Source organism: Camellia sinensis, chromosome 15, assembly GCF_055761805.1.
Source record: "Camellia sinensis isolate YWXY chromosome 15, ASM5576180v1, whole genome shotgun sequence".
In the NCBI taxonomy this organism is placed as follows: domain Eukaryota; kingdom Viridiplantae; phylum Streptophyta; class Magnoliopsida; order Ericales; family Theaceae; genus Camellia; species Camellia sinensis.
Window position 1 is genome coordinate 595,189 of NC_138975.1, and position 9,096 is coordinate 604,284.

The following is a 9,096-nucleotide window of genomic DNA, read 5'->3' on the forward strand; positions in this document are numbered from 1 at the left end:
TGTATCAAATAAAATGAACTTGAGATTTCAATGACATTGTTTGGTATTGTTTGGTTTTGCTACTTTGGAATCTGATTTTCATAATTTTGCTTATGTTTGGTGTAATATGGAATGAAATGGACTATAATTGCTATAATTGCTTTACTTTTGCTTATGTTTGGTGTTTCATAATTTTGTGTTTTAGGCATATATAAGGAAACTTTGTTCATAAGGTTTGATAGAACTAGAGTTTGTCATAGTTTTATGTATATCATTTCACACCTAGATTCAATTAGCAAAGATTCTGAAGAAGCAAAAAAATAGCAAGGGGAGTTTAATGTGTATTTTGCTGGGAAATAATTTGAGAGAAGTGAGTGGATCTATAAGTGACACCAAAAAAACTTGAATGGTGTAGACTGTATTGTTTTAGACTAGCACAATACTTTGATCTATAAGTGAGTGGATGTATACATATTACCCCTACTCTCTTTGTTATGTCGTGCTTAGTATCTAATCTTTTATTAAATGTCTTGTTTCTCAAATAATATTGTCATTTTCTACAAGTGCATATCTTGAGTTTTAGATCACTTTTTTGTTTTATTATTAAATTATTCTAGCATAAGAAAGTTTGAAATCATTCATGCCTTGATGATTTATTTTGGCTTCTACAAGGGTATCAATATCTTTTGTAGCTTTATACTATTTGTGTGGAGAATCAAAATAATTATGTCATTTTTGGTGGCTGTGGGGAAAGGATTGGGGCAATTTAACAACTGGATAAATTACATTATTTTTGGTGTGATCTAAATGTAAGTTTATAAATTAATTAGTAAGTTTATTCATATGCTTCTGGCGGTTTTTAAATTAATTTGTTTTTTTATTTTTCAGGTCAGAAATTTCTTGGAGAGATGCAAAATATGGTCAAAGAATTCAAGAACTTACTTTTTTTAAGTTTTTTATTTTTTATTTTTTAATGTATGTAATCACAGTTAATTTTTTTATTATTAATTCTTTGTATATACTTTTAAACATTTAACTTTCATTTATGAAATATATGATATTATTTCATTCAATATATGGTTGTGATTCAAAATATAGTATATAGTGTGTATTACATTATTCAAATGCGCGTGCAAAAATAATATTGGTTATTCTTTAAATATGTCAATTTTTTTTTATCACAGGTTTTATTAGTTATTAATCACACTTAAAAGGTGTGATCTAAATGTTTTTAACCACACTTAAAAGGTGTGATCTAAATGTTTTTAATCACACTTAAAAGGTGTGATCTAAAGTTTTTAATCACACTTAAAAGATGTGAACTAAAGTTTTTAATCACACTTAAAAGGTGTGATCTAAATGTTTTTAACCACACTTAAAAGGTGTGATCTAAATATTTTTAATCACACTTAAAAGGTGTGATCTAAATGTTTTTAACCACACTTAAAAGGTGTGATCTAAATGTTTTTAATCACACTTAAAAGGTGTGATCTAAATATTATTAATCACACTTAAAAGATGTGATGAAAGCATTTTTTAATGACACTTAAAAAGTGTGATTAAAAATGACCATTTTTAATCACACTCCTAAAGACCACACTTTAATAAAACTTAAAAGGTGTGATTAAAAAACATACATCACACCAAAAAAGTGTGATCTTTATCTATATTTGTAGTAGTGTATATATTTTATGTGTGTCCTTCATGTGTCATGTCCTATATTTTTTGAAAATTGTTGTATTGGCATGTTCGTGTCATATCACTTGTCTGTGTTCATGCTTCTTAGAATCTTAGGTAGGCAATAAGGGATAGAAACATGCCACAATGTCAAAAAAGTGGCTGAATGGTGTATTCGTCAAGTGATTCCTATAATGAACTTGAAGTGATTCCTATAATTGCAAGTTTTGCTCCAAAGTATTTTATTTTTTTAAGCTAAAAAGCCATTCCATCTATTATTTGAATATATTGAATTTTGTCTCTGTCTTTGCATTTGGTTTGTGGATACGTAGGTAGCTGCTAGATGGAACTCCACCACACCTGGAGATCCAAAGTAGAAAATATCAGTGTTTTATGCAAATCACTGATTGGAGATCATCATTTTCATTTAGAATCATCAAATTACAATGTTTAGCAGTTTCAGGAGCTGAAAACAATATTTTCCAGCACTGGATTCTAATGGCTTTATTTCACTCTTGATTTTTGAATTTAAGATATTTACCTTTTATTTCATTCTATTAGATTCAGAGTCTTTTCTGGAACCATTTCTTTACCTCCCTAGCAGTGTGTAGCTTTTTATACACCAGTTGTACATCGTTGTGCATCTGTTTTGATGTCTTTAAAGACAAACATTACTTTGATTATCTGGAAAATTAGATGCTCTAGGTTGTTATGCTTTATTTTGTACTTTTACTCGCTTACGATATTTCTTTAGCAGCCTGTGAGTTCCCTATTCTGGAGCCCCTTCTCACTTCAGCAGCTTGTCCTTTATTTCACTTTGTCCCGATATGCATTTTGTTGCAGGTTTCATGAGTCTTATCTGAATTCAGAAACCCTTGCCTTGCTCTTCTCTAAGGCCAGTAAACATGAAGGAAGAAAATCTTGCTATTGCTAATGTTGGGAAGCCTACTGTTAGAATGACACGAGCTCGAGCTGCTGCTTGTCATGCATTTGGAGGGATTCCACCTTCTGAAGCACTGAAGCAGCAAGGTCAAAAGCAAGTTTTACGGACAAGTTCAAAAAGAGCAGCTTTAGATGAGATGAATAGCAGTGCTTCTACTGCTGCACCTGTTCAGCATAAGAGGAGGGCAGTGCTTAAGGATGTCACAAATGTTTGCTGTGAAAATTCCTATAAAAACTGCCCCATTGCAGCTAAAATTCCAGTTTGTACACTACCCTTTTGCTGAATTTATATAATTAATGTAAGAAATTGTTGTAAATTGAAAGAAAATTAAATAAGAAAGTATGTTTGTTCCTCATTAACAGATGTAAAAAATGGTTGCTTTAATGCGCAAAAAAAAAAATGAAATGTTGAATCGTTGATAGATATTTTGATTGCCCGAGCATATAAAAGCATTACCAAAAAATTGGGATAGTTGAGTTGAGCAGCATTTCTGAGTATAAAGAAGACTAAATTGGTTATTGAACTTCCGGTCATTGACAACAATAACTAGAACAGAGTCAAAAGTTCATCGTGACCATGAACTTTCCCACTCAAATATCTGAATTTAATTGTTAGATTTGCTGGATGGCTTAGACTTTCTGCTACAAATGTTATTAATTTTTCTTTACTAAAATCGTTACATGACCTCTGTTAAACTTGAAGGCCCAAGATTTGAGGATTTAACCTCAAGTTGCTTTTGTATGCTAACAAGTGTTACACTTTTCTGAATTTTTATCTTTATCATTGCTTTTATAACTTCAGATATTCGGTTAATATGAAAATGTTACCTATTCATCTATTTTCTTCTATTACAAAGAGATATATTTCATCCCTTCTATTTAATTTTTTCTACTGCATTTATTTTATGGTTTCTAAGCTCGTAAAACTAGGCACATATTTGTGTAATGTTTTCATCATTTGTCATTACAATAAATGAATGATTGGAGCACCATTGCATTTTGGCAACATGACCTGCACAAATTTGTAGCTTTTGGTGCACATGATTTCCCTACCCTGGTGGGAAGGGTATTCTTGATTCCATCACAGTTTTTCAAGGTGATCTCATTTCTAATACATTCAGGCATATCATTCTATGTTAGTTATTTCATATTCTCTCATTTGATGCTAGGGAAAAAAAATATAATTATGTTTTATTTAATTTCGGTTGGATACCAGTGTTTTTTTAGTTGTAGCTTATCTGCTGTTAAGATAACCTGCTCTGCTTATTGTTGTAAATATGTCTTAACTTGTTTTCTCTTGTTTTTTTGGTGACAGGCGAGAAATTTTCGTTTTCCACTGTGGCCTTGTATATGTTTCAGAACCAGGGTATGTCTATCCTTATCATGTGAATTTAGATTGATGCTTGAATTCTATTCTTATTCAAATCTTGTTACATACTGCATTGGCTGTGCATATATTGGTTAAATTTCTGTGTTTAGTACAAGTCATTTGTGGCAACACGGGAGGCTGTTGTCACCATTTGATATCTAGAGCAGAGAGATCACCTTGAATTTTCTGTTACAATCTCTCATTGGAAATAGTTGTGTGCTTACCAATTTCAGATATATGCTTTTTAGAGCTGGAGTTCTTCGGCATGCCATTATTAAAAAGTTTGGAGGTAAGGAAATATCACAACTTGAGGATCTGATTTCTGTACTTAGCAATTTTGTTGAAGTTCTTGCTGCTCAGCAAAGCCCAGAGAACCCCAATTGGTTCCAGGTAGTATACAATCTAAACTCTAAACCTTCCAGTCTTATACTATGCAGTAGCTTTTCATTTCTGTGAGATTCCATTTAAAGTTGACAATTTGTTTGTATACCATTAGTGCTGGCATTTTCTGTGCATTTGATAGATGAGTTATGCACATGCATTAAGATGAAAGTTTAATTGTGTCCTCTTTAATATGCTAGACCAAAATTACCAAGTTCAGATCATCCTGATAATTGAAATTAAATCATTCCTGATTTATCTTGCAAGTGTCCTTAAGAATTGGACTAGTTCGACGAACACCATTTATGTTATTGCAAGTGTCAACTATTATGGTTTGATGCAAATATTTGTCAATCTATTGAGTGATCAGTAGTTATTTATTTGGTTTAGACATGTATTTGGAATAGAGTAGTACTAGTAGAGTCAAAATCTGCTTTGTGGAACTAGAGATTGCAAATGGTTCTAGCTAATTTTTAGGAGTTAAGTTTGTGAATATTTTGGTTCATCAACACAGCTTGATGGTCTCTGAATAATGAATTTTCTGGATTCAAACATTAGGATTCAAATTGATTGTTTACAAGCTCTGTCAAATCATATGGTTTGGACCATGAATTGGAAAACACGTGTCCATGTTCCCACATATTTTTCTACTAACAGATGTGTTTGATAATTGAGGAATACTAGTTTCTTTTTGGTTTTTAGATGTTTTTAGATTTTAGACTATTACAAAGAGGCTTCTAATTGTTGCTACCAACAGCTAATGAGTAAAGCTTAAGTTTGTTTTGTTTACTAGTCACTTGGTATCTAAGACCAGTGAAGATTACAGATTCTGATTTGTGAAGTCACAATTATTATAAACTTATTACTATCTGATAGATGCATAAAAATTGTGCTCATCACTTTTATGCAGGACATCTTATACAATTTAATGACCCTAGACACATACCCAATATAAATAAATAAATAAAATGGATCATGAGCCACTTGCATGAACCTTATTGAAAACCCGAGGTATGTCGTGAAAAATAGCCACGGCATATCATATAGTTCTATTTCTTGATTCATACTCATGCCTGGAAAATAGTTTGTTTAGTACTAGCTGTTGCCTAGAGTGATTAGCCTCACAATCATTTCTTTAAATTCCATGATATATATTTAATTGGCTCTCCTCAATTACAGGATCCGTTATCTTCTTCTTGCTAGAATGTTACGATTAATTAGGCTCTTGATGCAAGTCCAGCGGTACCATGCCTTTGTTGCCACGTTTTTTACCCTCATACCAAGTTTGATGCCATTTATGGGCATCATATTTTGCATTCTATGCATCTATTGCTCTCTTGGTTTACAGGTAAAACAAGTTCTATCTTCACCTGCTTCCATTTTGTTCTCTTGGCTTTTGTGTGTAGAGACAGTTTTTCATGTGGCCTTTGTCGTCCTAAATTTCTGCTTAGTTATGCTTAACATTTCTGACATCTTTCACTTTCAGAACAAAACATGGAACTCCTTATTCACGTAATTTGAATTCCAAGTCATGTCAAAAGCTTTCATGTGGTGTTCAATTTTATTTCTTTTTAGTTGACTGATTGTCTTTGTCTGCGGTATAAAATTTAACATAATTAGTCTTTCATGTGTCTTCTTTTGCTTGCAGATATTTGGTGGTCTAGTCAATGCTGGGAACCCCAAATTAGAAGGAACAGATCTTTCTGATAATGAGTATCCTATGCCATTAAGTTAAGAGTATTTTAATACACCTTATGGGACATGCGTTATTCAATCCATAGTTGTTTTTGATAGAATATTAATGATTTACCTACATTTACCAAAGACCTACATCTCCAAGAGCTGACATTGTTATTTTCCTGTTCATTGCACTTTCTAAGGTGTTGTCTATGAGTTAAATTTTAGTTTTGTGACTCAGTTTTCTTGACAAAGGAAGCTACCTACTTTTCAATTTCAATGACTACCCAAATGGAATGGTGACACTTTTCAATTTACTAATAATGGGAAACTGACAAGCCTGGATGCAGGTAACACTAATCTGTCACGATCATCTATATCTTCTCTTCATTCATACTGCTCTGTGCATGACTGAAGAATATGTCAACTTGTCTTTGCAGTTCACTTGTGATTTATGTTTACCTAGTTAACTAGTGAAAATTATGCCCTTTGTGGCTTGTTCTTATTTTTTCCATATCCTTTCTAGCAACCAAAGGTTTTGGTGCCTTGTTTATCTTGAGCTAACAATTAATCAGGATGGTGCACCTTGCAGAATATACAAAATTGTGTTTCCCACAGGACTAAATAGCGTTGGAGATGCTCAATATGATTGACTTTGTACTTTTCTTTTGATAATAGAAAACAAAGTTTGGCTTGAGTTGCTTGCCTAATGGATTACTTGTGTCAATAGATATGTCTAGACCAACTACCCAGTCTAACGATGAAATAGAAAAGAAAAAATATTGCTGATACCGTAAATAAAACATGGTGGAAGCCAAGCTAATTTGGTGTTACACTGTTACTTTTCTATAAAAGATCAAATTAAATTCTCTGAAGCCTGCTTCTAATGCCTCTCTTTGACTAAAAATTGAGTAGACTCCTTTTGATAGCTTGACTTGGTTTGACTGTGTTGGGCTGGAAATCCTACCCATCTCATCATAAGAAAGGTGTGGTAAAAATGTTTTGTGCTCTTCTCATCAGGTGGTTCTCTAGATGGATTTGAATGGAACTTCTTTATTCCGTGTTAACAATTATATTATAATTCATTTTCTGTAGCTCTGAATGAAGATGTTCAATTATTTGATACCTTTAACAAGTTATCATGATGTATCAGCAGATATCTTACAATATTCCAGATATGCCAACAAATGATATTACAAAAATCCGAAGCTCTCAGTTTTATTTGGATACCAGATTGGCCAAAAAATTGTTATGGATTCATTTGATGCTGTTTAATTCATGTGATGCCTAGTGGAATGCATGATATATTTTGATTTTGAGATGCGCAACTTTCACCACCTATGGCCTTTCTCTTCACAATATTGCCCACTGCAGTCTGTAAATTTGCTGCTTGAATATATGGAAAACATTGTTTTGTTCTGCTGGTATGTGCAGAGAGATCTGAGCAGTTGGACTGGGATACACGGCTAAATATCATCATGGGAGCTGCAAAAGGGTTGGCATACTTGCACCATGATTGTTCCCCACGAATTATATATCGTGACATAAAGTCAAGTAACATTTTGCTTGATGGGAATTTTGAGGCTCGAGTATCTGACTTTGATTAGCCAAATTATTAGAAGATGAGGAATCTCACATTATGACTATTGTAGCTGGAACATTTGGGTATCTGGCTCCAGGTAAGGCAATTTAAATTACAGCTGACACTCAAATGCTCAAAACTTTATTATTGAGATTGTTAGTGGGGAATACTACTCTTGATGTTGGTTTCACTAAGACTGATGTGGGGCAGTCTGATAGGTGGGTTTGAGGTTACCCTGCCTAATTACATAATAAAATTGGGAAAGCAAACTAGATGACATGAGGATAAAATAGGACTCAAATAAAACCAAAATTCAACCATACGAGGTCCTAACTGGATATCCTGACTTGATATCAATAAATTTTCAAATTTTGCTGCTTCTTTAAATTCACTTTTTTTTTAATGGTCTGCATCAAAGTTGTCAGGAAGATGCATTAGTTACGATTTTGAGAAAGAAAAAGAATAATGTGGGTGCCTTCTGGGTTTAAGATATTGAACAATGTTACCCCATATGATAAAATCTGCTGTTTCAGTTTTTGACATTCAATTGAACTTGAGAAGCAGCAGGCATGTGGAGCACTGGCCCAAGTTTTTTCTATTTTGTAACGCTGTAGTATAGCTACTGTGATTTTGGTATAAGCATTCAAAGTAGTCTATTCTGAATTGAGTGTATTACTTCACTGGCAGAATAAATGCAAAGCGGTAGAGCAACAGAAAAGACTGATGTTTATAGTTTTGGGGTTCTGGTTCTTGAAGTAGCGAGTGGAAAGCGACCCACTGATGCAGCATTTATTGAGAAGGGCTTCAACATTGTTGGCTGGGTACTTCTCTTCCCTACACGTGTTTACACTGCTTTCATTCAAATATGTATGACATGATTGTGGAGCTCACAAGGCGAATTAAGCCTCTTATTTTCCTTGATTAATGATTTCATATGAATCTTCAGAAGATCAGAGGTTCCAGCCTCCAGATCACCAATCTCTTGTTTTGAAGGAAAAAAAACAGTATTCCAGAGATGATGTTAATTTAATAGATAATAGTGAGTTCACTTGGTACAATTTATAGCACCTTGACATGACTGACTTTAAATGTCAGGACAAAATGTCAGGACAATCACCAAAGATCATCTTCAAAAGTATATATCCACACACACACATCCAGAATGGTAGGTGGTGTCATAAAGTTATGAGCATTTTGTCTGTTCATAATTTATTGCTAGTTCTATTTAGTTGTTAACATGTTGGCTTCACCTTCATTCATCTATCAATTATTCAATGCTGTCAATTTACTTTCTTGAAGTCCTAAATATTGGGTGTTCTACCTGGAGCTACTATTCTAGGTAATTGTTGCTTCTGGAGCTGTGAACCATGAGGACCTTGTTGAGCAAGTGAAGAAGTTGTTTACCAAATTGTCATCGGATCCAACCACAACTTCTGAATTAGTTGCCAAAGGGCCAGCAATTTTTTCAGGATTTTGTGTTAAAATCCTT

At 33.3% G+C, this 9,096-nt stretch overlaps 1 long non-coding RNA gene across 1 annotated transcript; it reads left to right on the plus strand.

Annotated features, from left to right (window-relative positions):
• The first annotated feature begins 5,266 nt into the window (after positions 1 to 5,266).
• Positions 5,267 to 7,619, plus strand: LOC145813545 (uncharacterized). The gene is made up of 4 exons (XR_014356690.1): positions 5,267 to 5,696; positions 5,997 to 6,061; positions 6,285 to 6,375; positions 7,460 to 7,619. It is a non-coding gene; the product is annotated as an uncharacterized LOC145813545 (long non-coding RNA).
• The last annotated feature ends 1,477 nt before the right edge of the window (positions 7,620 to 9,096 follow it).